Below are 27,974 nucleotides of genomic sequence, written 5' to 3' on the forward strand. Positions count from 1 at the left end.
ACTACCATTTGTTTAACCGGTTTTTTATTTCTCTTGCTCGTGGAGATAAGTCAGCAAATATATTGCTGCAAGAGATGTCTCAGAGCTTACTGCCTATGTTTTCTTTTAAGATGCTTATGGTTTCATGGCTTACATTTAAGTCTTTTATCTATTTTGAGTTTATTTTTGTGAATGGTGTAAGTTGGTGGTCTAGTTTCATTTTTTTTTTTTTGCAGGTAAATGTCCAATTTTCCCAACACCATAAGAGGCTGTTTTTACTCCATTCGATGCTCTCACCTCCTTTGTCAAATATCAGTTGTCCAGAAGCTGTGGATTTATTTCTGGTTTCTCTGTTCTGTTCCATTGATCTATATGCCAGTTCTTATGCCAGTACCAGGCTGTTTTGAATACAATGGCCTAGTAGTATAACTTGATATCAGGAAGTATGATACCTCACAATTTATTTTTCTTTTTCAAGATTGCCGAGGCTATTTGTGTTCTTTTCTGCTTCCATATAAATTTTTGGAATATGTGTTCTATATCTTTAATAAATGTCATTGGTATTTTAATTGGTATTGCATTGAATTTATAAATTGCTTTGGATAATATAGACATTTTAATGATGTTTATTCTTCCTAACCATGAGCACAGTGTATGCCTCCACTTGTTTGTATCTTCCTTGATTTCTTTTATCAATGTTTTATAATTTTCCAAGTACAAGTCTTTAATCTCCTTGGTTAAATTTACTCTTACATACTTTATTTTTTTGGTTGCAATAGTGAAGGGGATTGTTTCCTTAATTTCTCTTTCTGACAGTTCATTATTGGTGTATAAAAATACCTCTGAATTCTGAGTATTAATTTTATATCCTACAACCTTGCTGAATTTATTCATCAAGTCCAGCAGTTTTTTGACTGAGATTTTAGGATTTTCTATATACAATATCATATCATCTGCAAATATTGATAGTTTTAATTCTTCTTTTCCAATTTCAATGCTTTTTATTTCTTCTTCCTGTCTAATTTCTGTGGCTAGGACTTCCAGCACTATGTGGAATAAGAGTGGTGAAAGGGGGCACCCCTGCCTTGTTCCTGACCTTAAGGAGATCGCTTTTAATTTTTGCCCATTGAGTATGATATTGGCTGTGGGTTTGTCATAGATTGCCTTTATCATGTTGAGGTATGTTCCCTGTATTCCCACTTTGCTGAGAGTTTTGATCATGAATAGGTGCTAGATTTTATCAAATGCTTTTTCTGTGTCTATTGAAATTATCATGTGGTTTTTCTCCTTCTTTTTGTTTATGTGATGAATCACATTGATTGATTTGGGAATATTGTACCAGCCTTGCCTCCCCAGAATAAATCCCACTTCATCATGGTGTATGATTTTTTTCATATATTGCTGGATCCAGTTTGCTAATATTTTGTTGAGGATTTTGTCATCTATATTCATCAGAGATTTTGGCCTATAATTTTCTTTCTATGTGTTGTCTTTGCCTGGTTTTGGAATCAGAATTATGCTAGCCTCATAAAAGGAGCTTTGAAATCTTCCTTCTTCTTGAGTTTTTTGAAATAGCTTGAGAAGGATAGGAGTTAGTTCTTCTTTGAATATTTGGTAGAATTCACTTGTGAAACCATCAAGCCTAGGACTTTTTTCATTGGGAGTTTTTTTATAACTGTTTCTATCTCATTTGTTGTAATTGGTCTGTTTAAGTTTTCTGATTCTTCCAGATTGATTTTTGGGAAGATTGTATGTTTCATGGAATTTTTCAATTTCATCTAAGTTGTCTAGTTTTTTGACATATATTTTTCATAGTATTTTCACACAATATTTTTTATTTCTGTTGTGTCGGTTTTTATTTCTCCACTCTCATTTTTAATTTTATTTATTTGAGTCCTCTCTCCTTTTTTCTTCATGAGTCTAGTTAAAGGTTTATTGTTCTTGTTTACCTTTCCAAAGAACCAGCTCCCAGTTTCCTTGATCCTCTGTATTGATTCTTTAGCCTCTATGTCATTTATTTCCTCTCTGATCTTTATTATTTCCTTCCTTCTACTACATCTGGTCTTTACTTGCTCTTATTTTTCTAGTTCTTATAGATGCAGTGTTAAGTTGCTTATTTGAGCTTTTTCTAGCTTTTCAAAGTGTGCCTGTAGAGCTATGAAGTTCTCTCTCAGTACTGCTTTTGCTGTGTCCCATAAATTTTGAGTTGTTGTATGTTCATTATCATTCGTTTCTAGAAATTTTTTTATTTCTTCTTTGATCTCATTCTTAATCCATTCATTATTTAACATCCTGCTATTTAGTTTCCATGTGTTTGAGAATTTTTGAGTTTTTTTTTGTTGTTGTTGTTGTTGTGGTTTGTTTTCTAGTTTCATGCCATTGTGATCAGAGAAAATACTTGATATGATTTTAATTTTCTTAAATTTGTGGAGAACATTTTTGTGCCTAACATGTGGTCTATCCTAGAGAATGTACCATGAACTCTTGAAAAGGTTCTGAATATATGTATTAAATCCAGTTGATCTAGTGTGTCCTTTAAGTCTGCTGTTTCTTTGTTAATTTTCTTTCTTGAGGATCTATCTAGTGATGTTAGTGGGGTATTAAAATCCCCTACTATTATAGTATTGCTGTTGATCTCACCCTTTTTATCCATCAAAGTCTGCTTTATATATTTAGGTGCTCCTATATTAGGTGCATAGATATTTATAATGGTTATATCTTCCTGTTGGATTGCACCCTTTATCATTATATAGTGGCCTTCTTTATCTATTACTATAGCCTTTATTTTAAAGTCCATTTTGTCTGATATAAGTATTGCTACCTCAGCTTTTTTTTTTATTTCCCTTTCCATGAAATTTTTTTTCCCATCCTTTTACTTTTAGTCTATGTGCATCTTTTGTTTTAAGGTATGTCTCTTGTAGACAGCATATGTATGGTTCCTGTTTTCTTATCCACGCAGCTATCCTATGTCTTTTGATTGGATCATTTAAGCCATTTACATTTAAGGTTATTATTGATATGTAATTATTTATTGCCATTTTATTCTTTAAAGCTATATTCTTCTTTTGCTATATGCTTTTCTCACTTTGATCTGTTTACAACAGGCCCCTTAACATTTTTTATAGCATTGGTTTGGTTGTAATGTAGTCCTTAATATTTTTTTTTTTGTCTGCGAAGCTTTTTATTTCTCCTTCAATTTTAAATGATAGCCTTGCTGGATAAAGTAGTCTTGGTTGTAGGTTCTTGTTCTGCATTACTTTGAATATTTCTTGCTATGCCCTTCTGGCCTCAAGTGTTTCTGTTGAGAAGTCTGATGTCATCCTTATGGGGGCTCCTTTGTAGGTGATAGCCTTTTTTTTTTCTAGTAACTTTTAATATTTTCTCTTTACCACTTAGCTTTGGTATTTTAATTATGATGTTTCTTGGTGTAGATTTCTTTGGGTTTCTCTTTAATGAAGTTCTCTGTGCTTCTTGAACTTGTGAGAGTTTTTCCTGCATTAATTTAAGGAATTTTTCAGGAATGATATGTTTGAACAAAGTCTCTATCCTTTGTTCTTTCTCTTCTTCTTCAGGAACTCCTATGATCAGGATGTTATTTCACTTTATGTTGTCACAGAGCTCTCTAAGAGTTTCCTCAGACTGTTTTGAGTCTCTTTTCTTTTTTCTGCTCTGCTTCCATGCCTTTGTTCAACTTATTCTCCAACTCTCTGATTTTATCTTCAGCTTCATCCATCCTGTTTTTAATTCCTTCCATTGTGGTCTTCATTTCTGATATTGTATTTGTCATCTCTGACTGATTCTTCTTTAATATTTCAATGCCCTTTTTTATACTTGCTTCTTCTTTATTTAGGTGTTCATAATGACCATCCATTGTTGTTCTAAGATCCCTAAGCATCGTAACAATCATTAATTTAAACTGTGCATCCATAAGTTTGGTTATTTCCATATCACTCAGTTCATTTCCTGAAGGTTTCTCTTGTGGTTTCATTTGATTGCACTTCTCTGTCTTCTCATTATGTCTGTGTGTTTGGGTGTATTGTTTTTAAATCTGGTTGAGTCTAGGCTTGGTCTTGTTTGATTCCAGTTTTCAGTTGTGTTATTTCTATGTCTTCTTGTGTTGGCATCAGCTATTATTTGTAATCCACTGTGGGATTTCACTTTTCTAGTAGATCTGCTTTGAAGTTTTGATTTGTTTGTTTTCTTCTCAGTTTTCTTAACACGTGGTAGTCTTGTTTACTGATCTCAGCAGGGGGCTTATTTGAAGCTGTATCCAGGAATATGGTGGGTGTAACCTGAGACTCTGAAGACCTGACCTTCCAGTTACTCTCTCCAGGGTGTGGTGTTTTCTCAGCTTCAGTAGGGAGAGGTGTAATTCATATCTTCATGGAGACCTTAGTTACTGCCCTTTCTCCCCATTTCTTGTTTTCAGCTGTGTCTGGTTGTACTGATTGGAGCTGGAGAGATGTCTGGAGATGGGTTACCTGGAACTACTCTAGTCTTGTATTGTGTGGAAGGATCAACCCCTCCCCCAGCTATGGTTGCCTCCAGCACTAGATGAGTCAGCTTCTCAGGTCATCCCATGCATTCCTCTGCCCCTCACCATCTTTCTCCCTCTCTTCACTTTCCTCTTGGAAGACTAGCCAGCCCTTTCAACACACCTCATTCCCAGGTCCCCAAGAAAGTGGCTGTGAGTGATATTTTCTGCTCTTTTCTTTAGAGTGAGAGCCTTCTGGGCTCTCAGCCTTACCTCCCTCCCTGTTCCTGTAAGCAGGGAAAACCCACCACTCCTTGGTGCTCCCTACCAGGCTTGGTGTGCCTTCTACTTTGCTCCTTGGTTTTTGAGAGCTGTTCTTGTAGTCTAGAGTTGGTTTTTCATGCTGATTGCTCCAAAATTAATCTGTAAACCAGTTTGGTGGTATGAGCTGGGAGTCTGTGCATCTGCCTACTCCACTGCCATCTTCAGGTCTCCTGAGAAATGACAATTTTTGTTCATATAAAAACCTGTATGCGTCCCTGGAAAGTTGGCTCAGTGGTAGAGCATTGGGCCAGTGTGTGGAATTCTGGGTTCAATTCTTCACCAGGGCACAGAGGAGAAGAGTCCATCTCTGTATGTTAATATTAAAAAGTCAATGTAATATATCATATTACAAGAATCCCATATCATATTGCAAACCCATATCATAATCTCAACAGATGCAGAAAAATCATTTGACAAAATCCAGACTATTAACATGATTTAAAAAAATCCAAAGATTAAGAATAGAAGGGATGTTCCTCAGCCTGCTTAAATATTTTCTATGGAATTCCACCGTTGACATCATAATTAATGGTATAAGACAAATATTTCACCTAAGCTCAGGAACAAGATAAGGATACCTGCTCTAATAACTTTAATGCAGAACACTGTACTTCAAACTCTAGCTAGGGCAACTAGGAAAGAAAAAATAAATGGGCGCAGGCTTATCCCACTTAGCACAGGCTCACCAATTTAAGCATGGGGTTGCTGTCTAGAGCATGGGATCATACACATGACCTTATGGTCACTGACTTGAGTCCACAAGTCCCTGGCTTCAGTCCAAGTTTGCTGGCTTAAGCAAGTGGTCACTTGCTCTACTGTAGGCATCCCTGATCAAGGCACATATGAGAATGTAATCAATAAACAACTAAGGTGCCCCAGTGAAGAATTAATGTTTTTCATCTCTCTCCTTTCCTGTTTGTCTGTCCTTCCCTCTTACACTCTTTCTGTCTGTCAAAAAAAGAAGATATACAATTGTTCACTATGTACATGTAAAAAAATACTCAAAGTCATTAAAACCACAATGAAATACCATTTTACATTCACAAGGATGGCTAAAATATAAAAAAAGAGATAATAACAAGTGTGAACAAGCATCTGGGGCAACTGGAAGTCACAAAAATTACTGCTGGGTATATAGAATGCTTCAGCTGGCTTAAACAACAGCTTGGCATTTCCTTGAAATCTTAAACAAATAAGTCATAAACAAAATGAAAATATAACGCACTGTATGGGAGAACTTATTCAGCAATATATCTGATAAGGGCTTAATAACCAAAATCCATAAAGAACTTATAAAACTCAACACCAGGAAGACAAACAACTCAATTAAAAATGGGCAAAGAACTTGAATAGATACTTCACCAAAGAAGACATACAAATGGCCATTAGGCATATTCTTAAAAGTGCTCAGCATCACTAATAACCAGAGAAATGCAAATTAAAACTCTAATGAAATACCATCTCACACCTGCCAGTATGGTTATCATTAATAAATCAACAAACAGGCCCTGGCTGGTTGGCTCAGTGGTAGAGCATTGGCCTGGCATGCGGGGGACCCGGGTTCGATTCCCAGCCAGGGCACATAGGAGAAGCGCCATTTGCTTCTCCACTCCCCCGCCTCCTTCCTCTCTGTCTTTCTCTTCCCCTCCCGCAGCCAAGGCTCCATTGGAGCAAAGATGGCCCGGGCACTGGGGATGGCTCCTTGGCCTCTGCCCTAGGCGCTAGAGTGGCTCTGGTCACGGCTGAGTGACGCCCCAGAGGGGCAGAGCATCACCCCCTGGTGGGCAGAGCGTCGCCCCTGGTGGGCGTGCCGGGTGGATCCCAGTCAGGCGCATGCGGGAGTCTGTCTGTCTCTCCCCGTTTCCAGCTTCAGAAAAATACAAAAAAAAAATCAACAAACAACATGTGCTGGCAAGGGTGTGCACTGCTGCTGGAAATGCAGACTTGTGCACCACTGTAGAAAACAGTGCAGAATTTTCTGAAAAAACTAAAGCTTGCTTGAGCTGTGGTGGCACAGTGGAAAAAGCATTGACTTGGATCACTAAGGTCATCAGTTCAAAACTCCAGGCTTACCTGCTCAAGGCATATATGGGAGTTGATGCTCTTGCTCCTTTTCCCTTCTCTTGCTCTCTTTCTCTCTCTCTAGAAATGAATAAATAAAATTTTGAAAAATTAAAATTAAGAGTGGAACTGCCTTATGACCCAGCTCTCCTACTTCTAGGAATATATCCTAAGAATCCCAAAACGCTAATTCAAAAGAAGATATGGACCGCAATGTTCATTACAACATTACAGTGGTACCTTGAGATACAAATTTAATTTGTTCTGTAACCGAGGTCATAGGTCAGTCAACTCTTATATCAAACTGCCGATACTAGACCCGTGCATGAACATGCCAACTAGTGGCAGCTTCCCGAAGCACACTTGTATCTCAGAATTTCACTCGGATCTCGAACAAAAATATGAACAGAGTTGCAGCACATATCTTAAAAAAATTCGTATGTTGGTCTGTTTGTACCTCAAGGTACCACTGTATTTACAATAGCCAAGATCTGGAAACAGTCCAAATGTCCATCACTGGGTGAGTGGATTAGAAAGCATTGTGTATGTGTGGTACATATACACAATGGAATATTATATGGCTATAAAAAGAAGGAAATCTTACCATTTCCAACAGCATAGATGAACCTGGAGAGCATTATGCTGAGTGAAATAAGCCAGTCAGAGAAAGGCAAGTACTATATGATCTCACTTATATGTAGAATCTAATGAACATAATAAACTAAGGAACAAATAGAAACAGACACATGGACACAGGGAATAGATGGTCCTCTCTCAGAGGAAAGGACAAAGAAAGGGCTAGATCAAAGATGAAGAGAATAGACAAAAAACATATACACATAACATATAGATACAGACAACAGAGTCACAATATCCAGAGGGAAAGTGGGTAAAGGTAGGGGGAGGAGGGCAAAGGGAAGCAAATTGGGGCTGTTAAGAGTCTTTGCTTGGGGCAGGTGGGAGGCATGATGTGGGGTGTAGATGGTGTTATATTTACTGTACATGTAAAAAGTATAGTTTGGTAAACACTGTTAATTCAATATATTAAAAAAAGACTCAGTAGGTATATGTTTATTCCTAGATATATATCCAAGAGAAGTAAAAACATATGTCATCACAAAAACATTGTTCACAAATGTTTACAGCAGCATTATCAATAATAGCCACAAAGCGGTAAAAAAATGTTCATCAATTAATTAATAAATAAATAATACATGGTATATTGATACCATGGAATATTATTCAATGGTAAAAAAAATGCTGTTATATACTATTAGTATTTTTCAACTTGTCCATTGACCCGTGGACCAATGCCAGTTCATCAGAAATTTTGTGGCAGTCACAAAAGAGTTAACCAACCTAATGCTGTATGAAGATTATAGAAGAGTTGATAAACATTGTGTTCTATTATGTATAAAGCTTGAAAATATTGTTTTAACATTCCATTTATATAAAATGTCCAGAATAACCAAATATAGAATGACAGAAAAGATATTAGTAGTTACTTAGGGCTGGGATGGGGAAAATGTGGATACTACCAATCCCCACTGGTTTATTTCTGGGGGGGGGTAGAAATGCTGCAAAGTAAGATTGTGGTGACAATTGTACAACCCTGCAAATAAACCAAAAAACACTGAATTGTATACTTACATTGGTGAGCTATATAGCATGTGAATTATTATAACTCAATAAAGCTTTAAAACAAAAGTAGCTAACATTTAAGTGCTTATTAAGATCCCATCACTATGCTATTTGACCTAATTTATCACTTATTATTTCACCTAATTCTCATGATAAAATTAAAAGTCAGGTATTATCATTTATCTTTTTAACAGGGGGATAAGTTAAGTATCAAAGTTAAGTATTACCAGGCATTAGGTTCCATAGCTAGTAAGTGGAAAACTTAATTTGAATCCAGCTGTAATTTATTCCAAAGGCTATGCCTGCAATTTAAGTTACAAGCTTACACTTTCTGATCATTATAAAACAATAGGTGATCATTAAAGAATAGGTGGATATAGTGAAATTGTATACAAGGAGAAACTAAGGCCTGACCAGGTGGTGGTGCAGTGGATAGAGCATTGGACTGTGACATGGAGGACCAAGGTTCAAAACCCTGAGGTTGCCAGCTTGAGTGCGAGTTCATCAGCTTGGGTGTGGGGTCGCTGGCTTAAGTGTGGGATCATAGATATGACCCCATCGTCCCTGGCTTGAAGCCCAAGGTTGCTGGCTTGAGCCCAAAGTTCGCTGGCTTGAAGCCCAAGGTTGCTGGCTTGAGCCCAAAGGTCGCTGGCTTGAAGTCCAAGGTTGCTGGCTTGAGCCCAAAGGTCACTGGCTTGAAGCCCAAGGTTTCTGCCTTGAGCCCAAAGGTCACTGGCTTGAACAAGGGGTCACTCAGTCTGCTGTAGCCCCCTGGTAAAGGCACATATGAGAAAGCAATCAATGAACAACTAAGGAGTTACAACAAAGAATTGATGCTTCTCATCTCTCTCCCTTACTGTCTGTCTGTCCCTAGCTATCCCTCTCTCTGTCTTTCTCTCTGTCTCTCTCGCTAAGGAAAAAAAAGGAGAAACTAAAAATCTATAAATGAAACTTTTTGACACTAATTTGAGGGAAAGACTGAAAAAGGACAACTCATAAGGAGAAGGAAAAAAGGTTAACAGAAATGTTAGAAAAGAGTAGTTTCTAAGAAAATTTTAATATATATCAGGCACTTATCATGTGTTAGCATGCCAGGTACAGGGAATAAAATAGTGAATGAGACATAATTTTGTCCCAAAGATATGTTAGAGAAAATAGTTATATCAGATAAAATAGTAATGTTTTAAAATCATAGCCAAAAATACAATTTGACTTATGATTATAAGGCTTTTATTTGATGTTTATTCGTAAATGTAGTCACATGGACTTCTGGGAAGACAGCCTGAGGGAAAGTTGTTTTTAATATCCCAATATTGGCCTTTTTAAGTTGTTTTTCTCTGTTTCCCCTGATGTCTAAAAAACAAACAATAATTAAAAAAACAGCTATTAGTAATTTAAACACCAGTGTGAATGAATTAGTATTAGGTGAAAATTTGGTAGAAACAAACCGACATAAGTCACGAGTCTTAGAAAAAATTTCAGAAATATAAAGTACTAAAAATAATATATTATGCAATATTGATAGGGAGAACTCAAGAGGTAGAAATTTAGCTTTGGTAATAGTAGCTTTTATTTTTAATCAATAGGCTTAATGATTAATGCAAGTAAAAAACTTTTTTTCAGAAGTTGGGAACATGAACAGGCAGGCCTACATGACTTCACAAGACTGCAAGCAATCCACCTTTGTGTCCCAGACCCAGGAGATCCACAGGCAAGATGGTATTCAAGCCCCAATGCTCCAAGGGCTTAATGTCCATGGACTAGGATACAGATAAAACATTACTGGTCAGCAGATGAAGAAACACTAGAAGAATCCCTGGACTGCAACTTTTATCTAACTTTTCCCTAAATTTCAAACCCTTTACCTACCCCTTTCTTCCCCTTATTAAAAGGGTGGCTGAGACGAGTCAGTAAGATGGTTTTATGGTACATAACCCCCATCTTTTCAGATCACCAGTCATCTGAATAGAAGGCTAATAAAGATTAAATAAATCCTTGTCTTTACTTATTTGACTGAGTGGTGACAGGTAACACAAACACCTATATTTCTGGTTTCAATATATTACACTTATCATACATATATATCGCTTATGTTTTTCAAAATATCCTAAAATATTCTGAGAGCATGAGCCATGTTTTCTATATATCCTAGAAATAACACTACTGGTGAGAGCTGATTCAGAGATAAATATACTCTTAGTGTTTGCCTGACTGATAAATAACTGTTAATTTTATCTTACTTATATATTATGACATTTCTAAGAAGTCAGAACTAGAATACAAAATGTGTTGTACAGAGATGTATAATAGAATTGGGCACCTGAACCCTGATTAATTATACTAACCAGTATCACTCCAAAAAAATCAATTAAAAAATAGAAATAGATTTATGTCCTTCACCAAAAACCAGAGAAAATTATGATGCTTTACTTCCCATTACATTAATGTTTTCTAAATTCAAATTGTAGTAATTATAGTATTTTCCTTCTTTATCATATCAATACTCTATCACCGGTAAGGTTAGAATAATGGACTTTCAAATACTCTACAGCATTCTCTTTCTCAGAGGAGGGTTTCTTATATTTCTGAAAGTCTAAGCTCATGAACTGACCACCTGAGTGCTTTGTCCCTAGAGAATGCAGATCTCGGCAGGTATGTTGTTTAAGACACCCACTGAGGACAGTGGGGTCAGGGAAACTTTCCTCACAGTATTGTCAAAATTCTTTTAAATAAAATGTAACTCTCTATAAACAGTAGGCCAAGTCCTACAGTTCTTTATCAGGCAAAGTTCCTTCTGTACTCTATAGGAGCTTTCTCTGCATGATGATTCCTAATTCAGTAGAGCCTGAACTTAAAAAAAAAAAAAACATCATTCACCTTTGAAGGCAACTCCTCAGACCGAAGTATATAAGAAAATTATAAACAAGTTGTTTCCAGTGAAAAATTCCTCTGATCTGGCTTGGAACATGCTGAAAGTTATAGCGGAAATTAGCACCTTAAACTTATATACAAAGAAATTTCCTCAACGTAGAGCTTTCTAGAAATGCCAAGGGTTGGGGAACAGGACTTATCTGTTAGAAAGGCAGCTAAGGTAATTATATTGCCTAATTTGAGGATCATCAGTTGAAGCTCTTACCCCATAACAATTCTCCTCCCTGTCTCTTCTGAGTCTGACATGCATAAGGCACTGGATCCCCAGAAAGAGGATATTCGTAAATAAGGAGAGTGTAATTAATATTAACTGCACTGCTGAGACCAGCTTGGTAGTGGGTATGCAAGAAAGGAAGGTGCTGCAAGACTTAAAAGAAACACACACCACACAACATAAAAGAAAAATGGGTACAGGGGAATCATAGCCTCTAGGACTAAGAGCCCAAATCTCTATAGACTTATCATATTTATTTTTTTCTTTAATCAGCAAGCAATTTAGCAGAACATAGACTCAGAAACAGAGAAGGATGATTAAAACTTTTCAGGTATGCAGGAAATGGCTATAAGATTCAGAAGCTTCCAGTAAACAATCATATCAGTGCTTTCAGAGATAGCATTCTACCCCCTCAGGACTTGGAATTCCAAAGTCCTCATGTAAGACTTGTTTCAGGGCAATATTCCAATCTCAGGCAATTTTCCTACAGTGCATGTTTACTATGTTCAAGGCATCAGCATCTCAGTCTTCACAACTACCTAATGAAGTAAGGATGATTATTCCTATTTTTTTCAATGAGTAAATTGAGGTTCAAGGAAGTTCAACAACTAGTCCAGGGTCACACAAATAAACAAATGTCAGGGACAACATTCAAACCCAGGTACCATGTTCCAGATGTTGTACTCATAACATGGAGGCCCACAGATACCTTTAGACTATCGCTAAGGATCAACGCAAGAGGAGATAACAGGAATTTTCCTGTAAGTGTGAATTAGCTTATTTGGCAGGTGAAAGGGAGAAAATGAAATAGTTTTAACTCCATTTTTAAAGAAGTTTCCCTTGAAGATGCTCTAAGCCTCAAAGATTAATTAAATGTCACTGACTCTTCAGAGGACTTTGTGAAAAGCAAGAGTTTTTTTTTTCACATAACACTCACAGAAATTATGCCTTCTGTACATTCCATAGCTCCTGCTGGCTTGTAAAGAAAATAGTTATCTAATTTCCAACTTCCAATTAATATTGCTTTTAGAAGCTCTGGAGTTTTCTTTGGAAATGATACAATATCGAATACTAATTTTTCCTTAAAGTTCTGTAAATTCATTGCCAAATGGACAATTTCAGGAAAGTTGCCTGTTCTCACTTAAGTAAATATGCAGTATTACCTCACCTTCCATAATATATAATACCAACTCAAGGCAGATAAATAAAATTTTCCATCCATCAGTCAAGTAATTTCATTTTGCAGTTTTAGTTGCTATCCAAAAGCTACTTGTTTACAGGGCACTCTTATCTTTTTTCTGCATGAAATGCCCTTGCAATAAAGAAAGCCCAGAATTTTGACAGTGCATGGAGATTTGGTTTTGATTTGAAACCAAGTCAAGATTTCACTTTGATTCCCTTCTCTTAGATGCTTATATTTTATAAAAATCCATAATACCAAGCCTGGCCTGGACTGTAAGCATCTCTCTATTATGGGAAGAAGTAGAAATATCTCCTAAGTAGCTCACAAACAACAAATTAATCTCTGAGTTTGTCATGGGATTTTCTCAGAGTAATAAATGATCTGATATGATTGGAATTGCTGACACCCAGTCAGAGCAATATAAAAAGGGAACAGTCTATTGGCTCTTCTGAGCATCTCACTTTAGAAATAACATTCAATAGATGTCAAAGGGTAAAATGAAAGCATCATCTTTTTCAATTGCCAACTGACAAAGATGCTCTATTTAGGAAGAACTGAAAAGCACATCTTCTCACATATCTCTACCCCACCACATATCAGGTTTCCTGAACATTCTGCCATTACCATCTCTCCAAGAACTTCTATAGGGAGATATGGTCATTTCACTCATTTAAGAAATTGTATTAGTTGAGACAGTCAGGTATATCTCTTCTATATTACCATTATACTCTCTCATGATATTCATCATGCTATATTGTGATTATTTATATTATAACTCTCATATGAACTCTTAGATCATTGGAGAAAGGGACCAATTAGAATGTTATTCCAGTACCTAAAACAATAGCCAAAGTCTACTCAATTATATTTGCAAGGTAAATATTTAATGAATGGAGAGAGGGAAAAATAATAAATATATGAATTATAAATTACAACTACAGTAGTTTATTTATATTATGAAGCCATTATCACCAAAGTACAAGGCAAGCCCCTAAAACAAAGGTTGCAAACAGAGGCTTTTCAAATTACATGTAGCCCATAGATGAGTTTTCTATGGCTTAATATATACTGCTCACAAATATTAGAGGGTATTTCAAAATGAATATAAAGCAATAAAATATCCCCTAATTTTTATAAACAGTATAACTATTTGAGATTGTGCCCTAAAGTAAGATGTTGGTCAAATAAGTTTGTAAATATGATATATAGGTTTGCTTGCTTATAGTTTGTATTGGGTGTGGGGGACAGGCTGTAAGCAGGCACGGTTGTTATACCCTAAGGCTTAGTTTCAAGACTAAGCCTTTCCCACCCTAAGTGACTTTGTATCAGAGACTTCCTTGTCTGTATATTGGATTAAAGGTTTTGATTTCTACACTATAAAATGGGGCAGAGCAGGAGCTTGCTCTCTCTTGGTTCCTGAGATTAGCATTAGAGGAGAGAGCAGAGAAAGGCCATGTAGAGGAGAGGAGAAGCAGCCAAGACGGTGGAGTGCTGAAGGAGAAGCAAGTTTGTGGAGAGTTTGTGCAGAGAGAAGGAAATGGGGAACAGAGGTGAATAAGGCTGGAGAAGTAGAAAACTTTGATTCTAGGAAACTCGGATAAGTCAGTGGCTTTGGGAGCCCTGAATGGAAAGGGAAGTGTTTTCACACTGTGTGTATTTCTTTCCCACTGGGTGCAAGCTAGGATAAAGATGATGGCCCACGAGTTCTTGGCTCCATTGTTTCATTATCGCCTGTCCGAATCAAATGCGAACCTGCATGGGCCAGGCAGCTGTGATGGTAGCCGTGGCTACTGGCTTCACATAAGATGATACAAGACAAGTCTGTTATCTATGAAGATTAGAAGTCAGAGAAGATAATAGGTCACTGATTTAGAAGAACATTAGTGTGTAGGAACCAAAACAAGAACTACTACCACTTCATGAAGGCATTTGGCATCTTGCAGAAAGAAGTAGCATTGTTAAAGACATGCTCTGTGTTCCTTCATAATTTCTTAAGAGCAAGTACTGTAAAAAAGACCAAGTGTTAAGAAATTCTTTTTTTATAAATCATGATATAATATTTAGACTAACTTAGAACTTCACACAACAAACACTATTTTCACAGAAGTTTCAGTTGAGGCTGAAAATAGAGAAAGGGGTAGATATGGTATTTGCCCAATTAAACAGCCAATCAGTAATTTCTTTTCATGATCCTTGGGATATAATTTTGCTTTGTTCATTCAAATGCAAATGCGTTATTTCAAGTGCCCAAAAGATGCACAAAGAAATTCAAACATTATGTATCCTAATATGAGGGGTACAACACGCCAAGTGATTTTTTTTATAAAATCTTTGTTTCAGCTTTTGTACAATAAGACAGCTGTTTCTTTTCATCCAGGTTTTTTTCTTTTTTTTCTGTTATTAAGAGAGCAGTGACTGATTATAGCATAATGTCTTCCTAAATCATATTCAAAATAACAAAATTTTATTTAAAAAAATATCATTGACAAATGTAAAGTGTTTCTACATTTTTAACAATGTTAAATTATATAAACCCAAATGTTTGTTAGAATAAATAGGGACTATGAAAATCATTTTTACATATTATCTTTTCTGCCCTTTGAGCAGTAAATCTAACCAAAAATGGCAAACTAAAATACACATATATTATAAAGAAAGTACAGAATGAAATGTTGCACTAACCAGATTTTGGATACTTCCATGTACCATCAAAGCCAGTAATATTTTTATTTAAGAACTATTTTCAGCCCTGGCCATTTAGGGGATATAGATTGGCCCTGCATGCAGACTTCCCAGGTTAGATCCCCAGTCAGGATACACATGAGAATTAACACTTGCTTCTCTTCCGCTTCCTTTCCCCCACTATGTTTCTTCTCCTCTTGCTTCCAGTGGCTGTATTGCTTTGAATATCAGCCCTAGGCACTGAGGATAGCTCAGTTGGTCTGAGCATCAGCCACAGGCACTAAGGATAGCTTGTTTGATTGGAGCATTGGGCTCAATTGGGCTCAGATGGCGGTTGCTGTATGGATTCCAATCAGAGCATGCAAGAGTCCATTTCACTATCTCACATTCTCTCACTTAAAAAAGTATTTTCAATATGAAATGATTTGATTCATTTTCTGATCACTATCAGTGGCTACAGAAAACAACAAAGGTGAGGTAAGGGGAAAAATGCTTGAGAGGAGAAAATTGATATTCATGTTTAGAGAAAAATAAATTCAAACTAGAAATATTTAAATATTCTCTAAACTTTGCATTTTTTCTATTCTTTAAAAAAATCAATAAGCTTTCCCAAAGTCATTAAGTAAAATGTCAGTTTCTACACTTTTACTTTTAGGATTTGAATAAAAAAACTTTTAGGATTTGAATAAACACACTTTTAACAATATTGTACTTTTTGGTTTTAATCTATAAGAATTTACTGATTTCACTGAAGGACATCCTTTTTGTCAATGTTGTATTATAAAAGTTTCTCTCAAACTTTCAGATGTTTATTAAATATCATCTATGTTCTAACAACAAGAGAAGTAATTATTTAGCACTTACTAAGTACCTTTCTATCTTTTTGTTTCTTACATAAATCATGTTGTCACAATTTAAAAATATTATACGTATTTTCCACTATATATGTGATAAATACATAGGTACATAGAGATATATAAAATCATATCTACCTCATAAAGTGAGTATATACACACATATAATATACACACATATGACAGAGAGCTATAAATATAGTTATTCTCATAAGAAAAGTGAGATGGAGTGCTAAAGTTACCTACTACAAGATCACATCACTAATCAACAATAAAAATATTTTGATCCATGTCTCCCAAACTCCACAGCTCATCCTCATTCCATTGTGTGACATAAATTTACACTATGTTTAATAACTCCTTCTTAAGCCCTGGCTGGTTGCCTCAATGGTAGAGCATTGGCCTGGCATGCAGGAGTCCCAGGTTTGATTCCCAGCCAGGGCACACAGGAGAAGCGTCCATCTGCTTCTCCACCCCTCCCCCTCTCCTTCCTTTCTGTCTCTCTCTTCTCTCCCGCAGCCGAGGCTCCATTGGAGCAAAGTTGGCCCGGGCACTGAGGATGGCTCTGTGGCCTCTGCCTCAGGCGCTAGAATGGCTCTGGTTGCAACAGAGGAATGCCCCAGATGGGCAGAGCATCACCCCCTGGTGGGCGTGATGGATGGATCCCAGTCAGGTGCATGCAGGAGTCTGTCTGACTGCCTCCCTATTTCTAACTTCAGAAAAATACACACACAAAAAAATAATAACTCCTTCTTAAATATAAACGTGTTGTTTCCCAAGTAGTGAGACTGAATTTTCAGGGAGCCATGCATTCTTCTGTTTTCTCCTCTTTTGACTAAGAGTACCAGAATCTTTATGAAACAGAGATAAATATGGGTTCAAGATACACTACTAATTTAAGTGAGATAATCTGGATAAGAGCTGTACTGCATTTCTTTAAAAGGCAAAGCAAATATTAAAGGAAAAGGATTGAAATGGGCCTTTCAGCAATCAAAAACTCCTTACACTAGCTAAGTTTAACTGACAGTTAATTGGCCAAATTTCAAAACATAGAATCTTGACTTTGAACAACGTTGTGACAAGGTTGAATTATTCTTCATAAATGCAAACAATCAAGCTCTGCACAATCATACTACAATTGTCATTTTCTCAGGCAGGTAAGGCCTGAGACCTAATCTAAATTTGTCTCACTTACACAAACAAAACATGGGGACCAACAGGAATACTTAATTAAAATTACCTTAGTTAGATTCATCTGCAGAGAGATTTGGAAATTTGATGATAAATTATCAATATATAGCATTTAATTTCTTCTTTTCTCATCTTATTCTTGAGGAGATGAATATCTTCCTTTAATCATCTAATCTAAAACAACTCTTACAAGATCTATATTGAACTACATTCTTCAGTTAAGCAAAATGATATGGTGATAAAAACACACCTTTTAGTCTACCGAACTAATGAAAAATTTGCTAACAATTTTTGCATCTCTAAAATAATAACTCGGTTTAGAGCATCATCCCAAAGCACAGAGGTTGCCAGGTTCAATCCCTGGTCGTGGCACATACAGGAAGAGATTGATGTTCCTGTCTCTCTCTCTCTCTCTTCCTTCCTCTCTCTCTCTAAAATCAATAATAAATAAACATTAAAATAAACATAATACTAACTTCAAGGTGGAGTTATAAATGGTAAGTGAGATAATGTAGTAATTTGAAAGTGTTCTTTTTTAGCCTTAGAAACTTTTCTTCAAATTAAATTTTATGAGTAAGGCTATATTATACAACACATAAAAATACAAAGCTGCTTTTTAAGCCATTTGGGGAAAAAACAAATTCAAGAGGAAATTTGAAGTGTTTTGATTATGTATACAAAGTTTCTAATATTTGCCATATAATAGCAGAGAATAATGACAGCGATTTCTATTTATTAATTATTATTCCTTAAGTCAGCGGTTGAAAAGAAAACAAGCATCATGAACCACTGGAAATAAGATTAGAAGCAATAGTTCTTTGGACCCATTTGCCTTGGTTTAGAGCCTGATTTTTCCAAATCAAATTAGAATTTGGAAGTGTTACAAGATTTTTTTAAATCCCTTTACCTTTTTCACCCAGCCTTCAACCCCACTCATTTTTGACAGCTGTCAGTCTGTTCTCTGTGTCTCTGACTTTGTTCTATTTTGTTTGCTAGTTTATTTTGCTTATTAGATCCCACAAATGAGTGAAATCATGTGGTACTTTTTTTTTCTCTGACCAGCATACTTATACAGACAATATATTATATAATTGTACAACTGAAACCCATGTAACTTTATTAACCAATGTCACTCCAATAAATTTAATTGAAAAGAAATAAAAGTACGATGGCAGTTTATGATTTGAATATATTATATTGTAAATTAAGCATCAGCAAAATTAATGATCTCTAATATGCTTTTTGTTTTGAAGACACATAGTAGAGAATTCACTGGACTAAATATTAAGGGATTTGATTTCTAGTCTGAATTCTGCTACTACCTACTCAATAAAAAGTATTTACTACTTCTAAGTTTACTTTTGTTCCTTCTAGCACCAAGGTCAGCACATTATTTTTTCCTTTTTCTTTTCTTTTTTTTTTTAATTCAGTGAAAGGAAGAGAAGCAGAGAGAGAGACTCCAACATGTGCCCTGAACGGGATCCACCAGCAAGCCCACTAGGGGCGATGCTCTCCACATGTGGGGCATAGCTACATTGCTCAGGGACTAAGCTCTTATTAGCACCTGAGACAGAGGCTATGGAGACATCCTCAGCACCTGGGCCAAACTTGCTCCAACTGTGCCATGGCTGCAAGAAGGGAACAGAGAGTGAGAAGTGAGAAGAAAAGGGCTGGAGAAGCAGATGGGCACTTTCCCTGTGTGCCTTGAATGAAATCTAACCTGGGACATCCACACATGGGGCCAATGTTCTGCCACTGAGATAACTGGCCAGGATCATATTTTTTAATTTTTATTAATTTTAATTTATTATGTTAACATGGATTCAAGTGTCCCACTCAATATAACAGCCTCAACCACCACACATGTGTCCCCCATTATATCCCCTTTGATCCCCACTTCTTAACTCCCTATCCCCTCCCCTCTGGGGATTTGTTGTCCTATTAACTGTATCTCTGTGTTATCTATATATAGTTTCAATTATCGTTCATCTTCTCTGATCCCATCCCCTCATTCTGCTTCCCTCTGACAGCTGCCCTTTGGTCCCTGTGACCATGACTCTGCCTATATTCAATTCCTCAGTTCACCTTGTTCATTGGATTCCAAGGAAAAGTGAGATCATATGATATTTGTCATTCTCTGCCTGGCTTACTTCACTTAGCATAACACCTCCAGGTTCATCCACGTCATCACAAAAGATAAGATTTTCTTCTTTTTCATGGCCACATAGTATTCCATTGTATATATGTACCACTGCTTTTTAATTCATTCATCCACTGATAGACACCTCAACTGTTTCCAGATCTTGGCTACTGTAAACAATGCTATCATAAAGATGGTGGTGCATATCTGCTTTTGAATCAGTGATTTGATATTCTTAGGATATATACCTAAAAGTGGGGGTGCTGTCAAAAGGCAGTTCCATTTTCAATTTTTTGAGGAAACGCCATACTTTTTTACACATTGGTGCACAAATCTGCATTCACACCAGCAGTGCAGAAGGGTTCCCTTTTCTCCACAACCTTACCAGCACTTATTGTGTGTTGATTTGTTAATGAGCACAATTCTAACACGTGTGAGGTGATATCTAATTGTGGTTTTAATTTGCATTTCTCTTATGATTAGTTATGATGAACATATTTTCATATGCCTATTGGCCATCTGTATGTCCTCTTTGGAGAAGTGTCTATTCAGTTCTTTTGCCTATTTTTTAAATGGTTTTCTTACCTTTCTGGTGTTGAGTTTTTGAAGTTCTTTATAAATTTTGATTATTAACCCTTCCTTATCAGACGTACTGGGAATATGTTCTTCCATTCTATGGGTTGTCTTTTTACTTTGTTAATGGTGTCTTTTACTGTGCAAACGCTTTTTAGTTGGATATAGTCTCAGCTGTTTATTTTATTCTTTATTTCACTTGCCCGTGGAGATAAATTGGCAAAAATATTGCTACAAGAGATATTGAATAGTTTGTTGCCTATGTTTTCTTCTAAGATTTTTATGGTTTTGAGACTTCCTTTTAAGTCCTTATCCATTTTGAGTTTACTTTGATGAATAGTGTAAGTTGGTGGTCTAGTTTCATTTTTTTTTTTGCATATACCTGTCCAATTTTTCCAACATCACTTATGAAAGAGACTGTCTTTACTCCATTGTATGCTCTTACCTACTTTTTCAATTATCAATTGACCATAAAGACCTGGTTTTATTGCTGGGTCTTCTGTTCTGTTCCATTGATCTGTATGCCTGTTTTCATGCCAGTACCAAGATGGTTTGATTACTATGGCTTTGTAGTATAACTTGATATTAGGAAGTGTGATACCTTCCATTTTATTATTCATTTTCAAGATTGCTGAGGCTATTCGTGTTCTTTTTTGGTTCCATATAATTTTTTAAGATATTTTTTCTATATCTTTGAAGTATGCATTGGTATCTTAATAAAAATTGCATTGAATTTATAGATTGCTTTGGGTAATATATACATTTTAAGGATAGTTATTCTTTCTATCCATGAACATAATATATGTTGCCACTTGTTTGTAGCTTCCTTAATTTTTTTTCAGTATCATATCATTTTCTGAGTACAAGTCTTTTACCTCCTTGGTTAAATTTACCCTTAGCTACTTTATGATTTTTGTTGCAATACTGAAGGAGATTGTTTCCTTAATTTCTCTTTTGAACAGCTTATTATTGCTATATAAAAATGCCACTGATTTCTAAATATAAATTTTATATCCTGTTACCTTGCCAAATTTATTTATCAGGTCTAGTAGTTTTTTTGTCTGAGACTTCAGGGTTTTCTATGTACAAAATCATGTCATCAGCAAATAATGATAGCTTTACTTTTTCTTTTCCAATTTGCATGGCTTTTATTTCTTCTCTTTGTCTGATTGCTGTGGCTAGGACTCCCAGAGCTATGTAGAATAAGAGTGGTGAAAGGGGGCTCCCCTGCCTTGTTCCTGATATTAAGGGGATTGCTTTTAATTTTTGCGCATTGAGTATGATGTTGGCTGTTGGTTTGTCATAGATGGCCTTTATCATGTTGAGGTATGTTCCCTGTATATTAACTTTCTGAGATTTTTGATTAAAAAAAAAGGCTTCTAGGTTTTATCAAATGTTTTTCTGCATCTATTGATATTACCATGTGATTTTTATCCTTTCTTTTGTTTATGTGATGAATCACGTTGTTTGATTTGTGAATACTGTATCAGCCTTGCTTCCCTGGAATAAATCCCACTTGATCATGATGTACAACTTTTTTAATGTATTGCTAGATCCGGTTTTCTAATATTTTGTTGAGTATTTTACCATTTATGTTCATGAGGAATATTTGTCTACAGTTTTCTTTCTTTTTAGTGTATTTACCTGGTATTGAAATGAGGATAATTCTTGCCTCATAAAAGAGCTTGGAAGTCTTCCCTCCTCTTGAATTTTTTAAAATACCTTAGGAAAGATAGGTGGTCATTCCTCTTTGAATATTTGATAAAATTTACTTGTGAAGCCATTCGGTCCATGACTTTTGTGTGCTGGGAGTTTTTGATAACTACTTCAATTTCACTTGTTTAGGATTGCTCTGTTTAGGATTTCTGATTCTTCTGGATTAAGTTTTGCAAGACTGTACATTTTTAGGAATTTATCATTTCATCTAGGTTGTCCAATTTTTGGGCCAATAGATCTTCATAGTATTTTTGTACAAGCCTTTGTATTTCTGCAGTGTCAGTTGTTACTTCTCCATGTTCATTTCTAATTTCATTTATTAGAGTCCTCTTTATTTTTTTTCTGATGAGATTGGTTAAAGTTATATCCATCTTGTTTACCTTTTCAAAGAACCAGCTCTTGGTTTCACTGACCCTTTGTATTTTTTTTTAGCCTCTATGTCAATTATTTCCCCTCTGATATTTATTTTTTGCTTTCTTCTACTTCCTCTGGTTTTATTTATTGTTCCTTTTCAAGTTCTTTTATAAGCAGGATTATGTTGTTTATTTGAGCTTTTTCTTGGGTCTTAAGGTATGCTTGTAATGGTATCAACTTCCCTCTCAGGACTGCTTTTACTGTGTTCCATTCCTTTTGAGTTGTTGTATGTTCCTTTTCATTTGTTTCAAGGAAACTTTTTATTTCTTCTTTGATCTCAATGTTAACCCATTTGTTATTTAATAACATGCTATTTAGCCTCCATGTGTTTAAATGTTTTTTCATTTTTCTCTTGTAGTTGATTTCTAGTTTCATGCCATTGTAATACAAGTAGATGCTTGATATTTCAGTCTTCTCAAATTTACTGAGACTTGTTTTTTGTCCAAACATGTGGTCTCTCTCCTAAAGAATGTACCATGAGCACTTGAAAAGAATGTATATTCTGCTGCCTTGGGATGAAAGGTTCTGAAGATATTAATTAAATCCAATTTATCTAGTTTTTCACTTAAGGCCACTGTTTCTTTGTTAATTCTCTGTCTGGAAGATCTACTCATTTATGTTAGAGGGGTATTATAATCACCTCCAATTAGAGTATTACTGTTGATCTTGCCCCTCATATCCATCAAGAGCTGCTTTATATATTTAGGTGCTCTTATATTAGGTGCATAAATATTTACAATGGTTATATCCTCCTGCTGGTTTGCTTCTTTTATCATTATGTATTTACCTTCTTTATCCCTTACTGTAGCTTTTGTTTTAAAGTTTATTTTGTCAGATACAAGTATTGCTATCCTACCTCTTTTTTTCATTTCCATTTGCATGAAATACTTTTCTCCATCTCTTCACTTTCATTCTATATTTTGTTCTGAAGTGGGTCTCTTGTAGGCAGCATATGTATGTGTCCTGGTTTTTTTATTCATGCAGCTACTCTGTGTATTTTGATTGGCGCATTTAACCCATTTAGATTTAAGGTTATTATTGATATGTACTTATTTATTGTCATTTTTTATTTAAATCTACAATCTTCCTTTTCTATACTTTTTTTCCTTTACTCTTTTTACAGCAGGCCCCTTAACATTTCTCGCAGTACTGGTTTGGTTGTAATGAATTCTGTGAGTTTTCTTTTGCCTGGAAAGCTTTTTATTTTTCCTTCAATTTTAAATAATAGCCTTGCTGGATGAAGAAGTCTTGGTTATAGGTTCTTGTTTTGCATCACTTTGAATATTTATTGCCAATCATTTCTGGCCTCAAGTGTTTCTGTTGAGACGTGGGATGTCATCCTTATGGGGGCTCCTCTGTATGTAATTAACTGCTTTTGTCTTGCAGCTTTTAGTATTCTTTCTTTGTCTCTTAACTTTGGCATTTTAATCACGATGTGCCTTGGTGTAGGCCTCCTTGGATTCCTCTTTAATAGGACTCTCTATTCTTCTTGAAATGTCTGATTTTTTCCTTTATCAATTTAAGGAAATTTTCAGCTATGATTTCTTCAATCAGGTTCTCTATCCCTTGTTCATTCTCTTCTCCTTCAGGGACAGCTGTGATGTGGATGTTGTTTCTATTCATATTGTCACAGAGGTCTCTTAGAGTTACCTCAGTCTTTCTGAGCCTCTTTTAATTTTATTGCTGTGCTTCTGTGCTTTCATTTATCTTGTCTTCTGAATTACTGATTTGATCTTCTTTTTTTATCCAGCCTGCTGTTGATTCCTTCTAGTGCAGTCTTCATTTCTGATATTGTATTTGTCATTTCTGACTGGTTCTTCTTTATGATTTCAATGTCCTTTTTGATGCTTGCTATCTTTGTTTAGGTGCTCATTATGTCCATCCATTGTTTCTCTAACATTTTTGAGCATCTTAAAAATAATTATTTTAAAATCTTAATCTTGTAGTTTGGAAACTACCATTTTGTTTAGTTCTTTTTCTGCAAATTTCTCTTGTTGAATTATTTGAATGCAGGTATACCAACAGTGGTTAATGACTATTGGATTAGATGATTTCTAAGGTCTCTTCCAACTTTAGTATTATATGATAAATAGGGATTTTCACCAATAATTTTGATCAAAGTTAGACATGCTTATAAATACAAAATAATTTCACTGCTTTTGCTGAAACTTTGATAATGATTCATTAATTTGGAAGATATTGATAGATTAATTTATGTCATGAAAATTGTTGAAAGCATACATTTTATAAGCATTATTATTCAAAAAGATGAAATAAAAATAGAAGTTCTTGGGTTTTACTTTCTGAAGTATTATTCTTAGAGCATGGTTATCAAATTTCTTAGTCTTTCAGCAGCCTTAAAGCTCTTTAAAATATTGAGAACCTTAAAGAGTTTTTGCTTACATAAGCTTAGACAAACTTATGCTTATCTACTTATATATATCATATTAGAAATTAGAACTTATAAATTTTTTTTGTATTTTTCTGAAGCTGGAAATGGGGAGAGACAGTCAGACAGACTCCCGCATGTGCCCGACCGGAATCCACCCGGCACGCCCACCAGGGGCGACGCTCTGCCCGCCAGGAGGCAATGCTCCGTCCATCCTGGGCGCCACTATATTGCGACCAGAGCCACTCTAGTGCCTGGGGCAGAGGCCAAGGAGCCATCCCCAGCGCCCGGGCCATCTCCACTCCAATGGAGCCTTGGCTGCGGGAGGGGAAGAGAGAGACAGAGAGGAAGGAGAGGGGGAGGGGTGGAGAAGCAGATAGGCTCTTCTCCTGTGTGCCCTGGCCAGGAATCGAACCCGGGACTTCTGCATGCCAGGCCAACACTCTACCACTGAGCCAATCGGCCAGGGCCGAACTTACAAAAATTTAAATAATTATTTTAATAATAAGTCTATTACCTGTTAATATAAATAAAATTGTCTAAAAAATTGTACCTTGAAAAACAAAATATTGATGAGATTGGCTTTTTTTTTTTACAGTTTTTTATGTCTCTTTAATAGCTGGCTTAATGGAACAAAGACTTTCATATCTGCCTCTATATTCAATCTGTTACCACATACTGTTTTAGTTGAAGTATATAAAGAAAATACAGACTAACAGAGATGTGTAGTTGAAGAACTAAGAAGTGTTTTAGTAGTATTTTCAGATATTTGTAGATATTCTTCTTTGATACCACACTAAAATTTATTAAGTTATATTTCAGGGTTTATTGAATTGTGGAAAGTGAAAGTATAACATTGTACTTTTTACTCTATATACATTGCTTTACCTTATGCTCTGAATTATTTTAACATTGGCAACAAATATTTTCTGTGTTAACTTTGATATGACAAGCTTATTTTATTCATAAAAGAAATATCTGCCAATTACCAAAGTGTGAATTCATCATTCTTTGTCAGCTTTTCAACTATAAATGGTGTTCCATGAAAAATTTGACCAGTTCAGCTAACTCAAATAATCAGTGAAGGAAAATAAGACAATACATTAATTAGCTCAAATTGGGGAAAATAAGAAATCTTGAAGGATAAGCACCCAGGCTCAATCATCAGGGAGGGCTTTCTGACTAGAAACTGAAATTCTTTTAAGGAAACCTCACAAAAGAAAAGGCTAATTATTTTTAAGTTACTGATTCATAAAACAGTCATCTTGTTCTATGATGGTATAGAACTAGCCTTATGTATTTTATTTTATTTTATTTTTATTTTTTTCAGAGACAGAGAGTCAGAGAGAGGGATAGACTGGGACATACAGACAGGAACGAAGAGATGAGAAGCATCAATCATTAGTTTTTCGTTGTGCATCGCGACACCTTAGTTGTTCATTGATTGCTTTCTCATATGTGCCTTGACTGCAGGCCTTCAGCAGACCGAGTAACCCTTCGCTCTAGCTAGCAACCTTAGGTCCAAGCCAGCAATCCTTTTGCTCAAACCAGATGAGCCTGCGCTCAAGCTGGTGACCTCGGGGTCTTGAACCTGGGTCCTCAGCATCTCAGTCCGACACTCTATCCACTGCACTACCGCCTGGTCAGGCAGAACTAGCCTTATGTATTTTAACACAACAGTCCACGTTATTTACATGCTTCAACAAATAATAGGTTGAAATCCATGAAAACCATCCTTGAGGAATTAAACAGAGAGAATCTGTCAAATCTCTAGCAAAGCAAATATCGTATAGTTCAAAATATTTGGTAGCAGCTCATATAAATATTAAAGTCATTTTTAAGCAATTATTCTAATTTCAGTCAAAATTTAAAATGTGCAGATGTGCATTAAAAGTTTATTGTGTTCAAGACATTATACTACATACTATTTAGAAACAAATGTATAAAGATATGGCTTTAGACATAATAAACTAATTGGATTTTCACATATTCAAAAGGCTGTTCCATCTTTCTTTGACCTTACTCTCAATACTGTGCCTCAAATGACCTCTCTTCCCAAAAATATATGTCAAAAAAGAAAATACTCTCTTTTTAAAAAATAAAAAGCTTTACATACGGCTAAACTCACACCCCACACAATGCCTTTTACCACTCTCTCACTTCAGAAATACACATTACCCTATCTTTTTAGTCTATGTCATACTTATTTGTGGTAGGTAGTCTCTAAATGGCCCCCAGTGATTTCTACTTCTTGGTATTTATGCCCTGGTATAATACTTCCCTTTTATTATAAACTGAACTTAGTAATTTCCTGCTTGCAGGTAGAATATGTCAGAAGTGATGGTGTAGTCAAATCAGTTTGTAAATATGATATATATGTATGCTAGCTTATAGTTTGCATTGGGTGTGGGAGACAGGCAAGGTCCTCATAGTCTAAGGCTCAGTTTTAAAACTAAGCCTTTACCACCCTTTTAATACTAAGATCTTTTAAACATCCTTCTAATACTAAGATCTTCTCAAAACAAAGCTTTTCCCCACACCTTTGACTGTTGCATGATGTGGGGTGGTGCACTTTTATGAGGAATCCCATTTCTGCCTCAGATAAGTGGCTTTGTATCAGAGACTTTCTTACTTGTATATTGGCTTAAAGGCTTTAATTTTCTACACTATAAAATGGAAGCAGACCGGGGACTCTCACTCGCTCAGATCCTGCCATCAGCATTGCAGAGGAGAGGCAACCAAGATGGCGGAGTGCTGAAGGAGAAGCCAGTTTGGGCAGAGTTTGTTCAGAGAGAAGGAAATGGGAAACAGAGATGAATAAGGCTGGTAGGGTCTTTGATTCTAGAAATATTCAGATGAGTCAGTGGCTTTGGGAGCCTTGAATGGAAAGGGAAGTGTTTTCCCACTGTGTGTATTTTTGTGCCCGCTGGGTGCAAGCTAGGATTAAAGCTAATAACCCACCAGTTCTTGGTTCCATTGTTTCATTACCATCTGCCCAAATGAAATTCAAACTTGCACGGGTAAGGCAACTCTGATGGCCGTGGCTACTGGCCTTACAGTAAATAACATCCAAAAATAGGTTTCAAAAATACTGCAGCTTCCATATTGAGTACTCAGTATCTTTAGAATCATTTGCCCCGGAAAAGCCAGTTAGAATGTTGTAAGAAACTCTATGGTAAAACTCCCATGGTATGGCCCATAGTCTTTA

Source organism: Saccopteryx bilineata, chromosome X (genome assembly GCF_036850765.1).
Source record: "Saccopteryx bilineata isolate mSacBil1 chromosome X, mSacBil1_pri_phased_curated, whole genome shotgun sequence".
NCBI lineage: Eukaryota > Metazoa > Chordata > Mammalia > Chiroptera > Emballonuridae > Saccopteryx > Saccopteryx bilineata.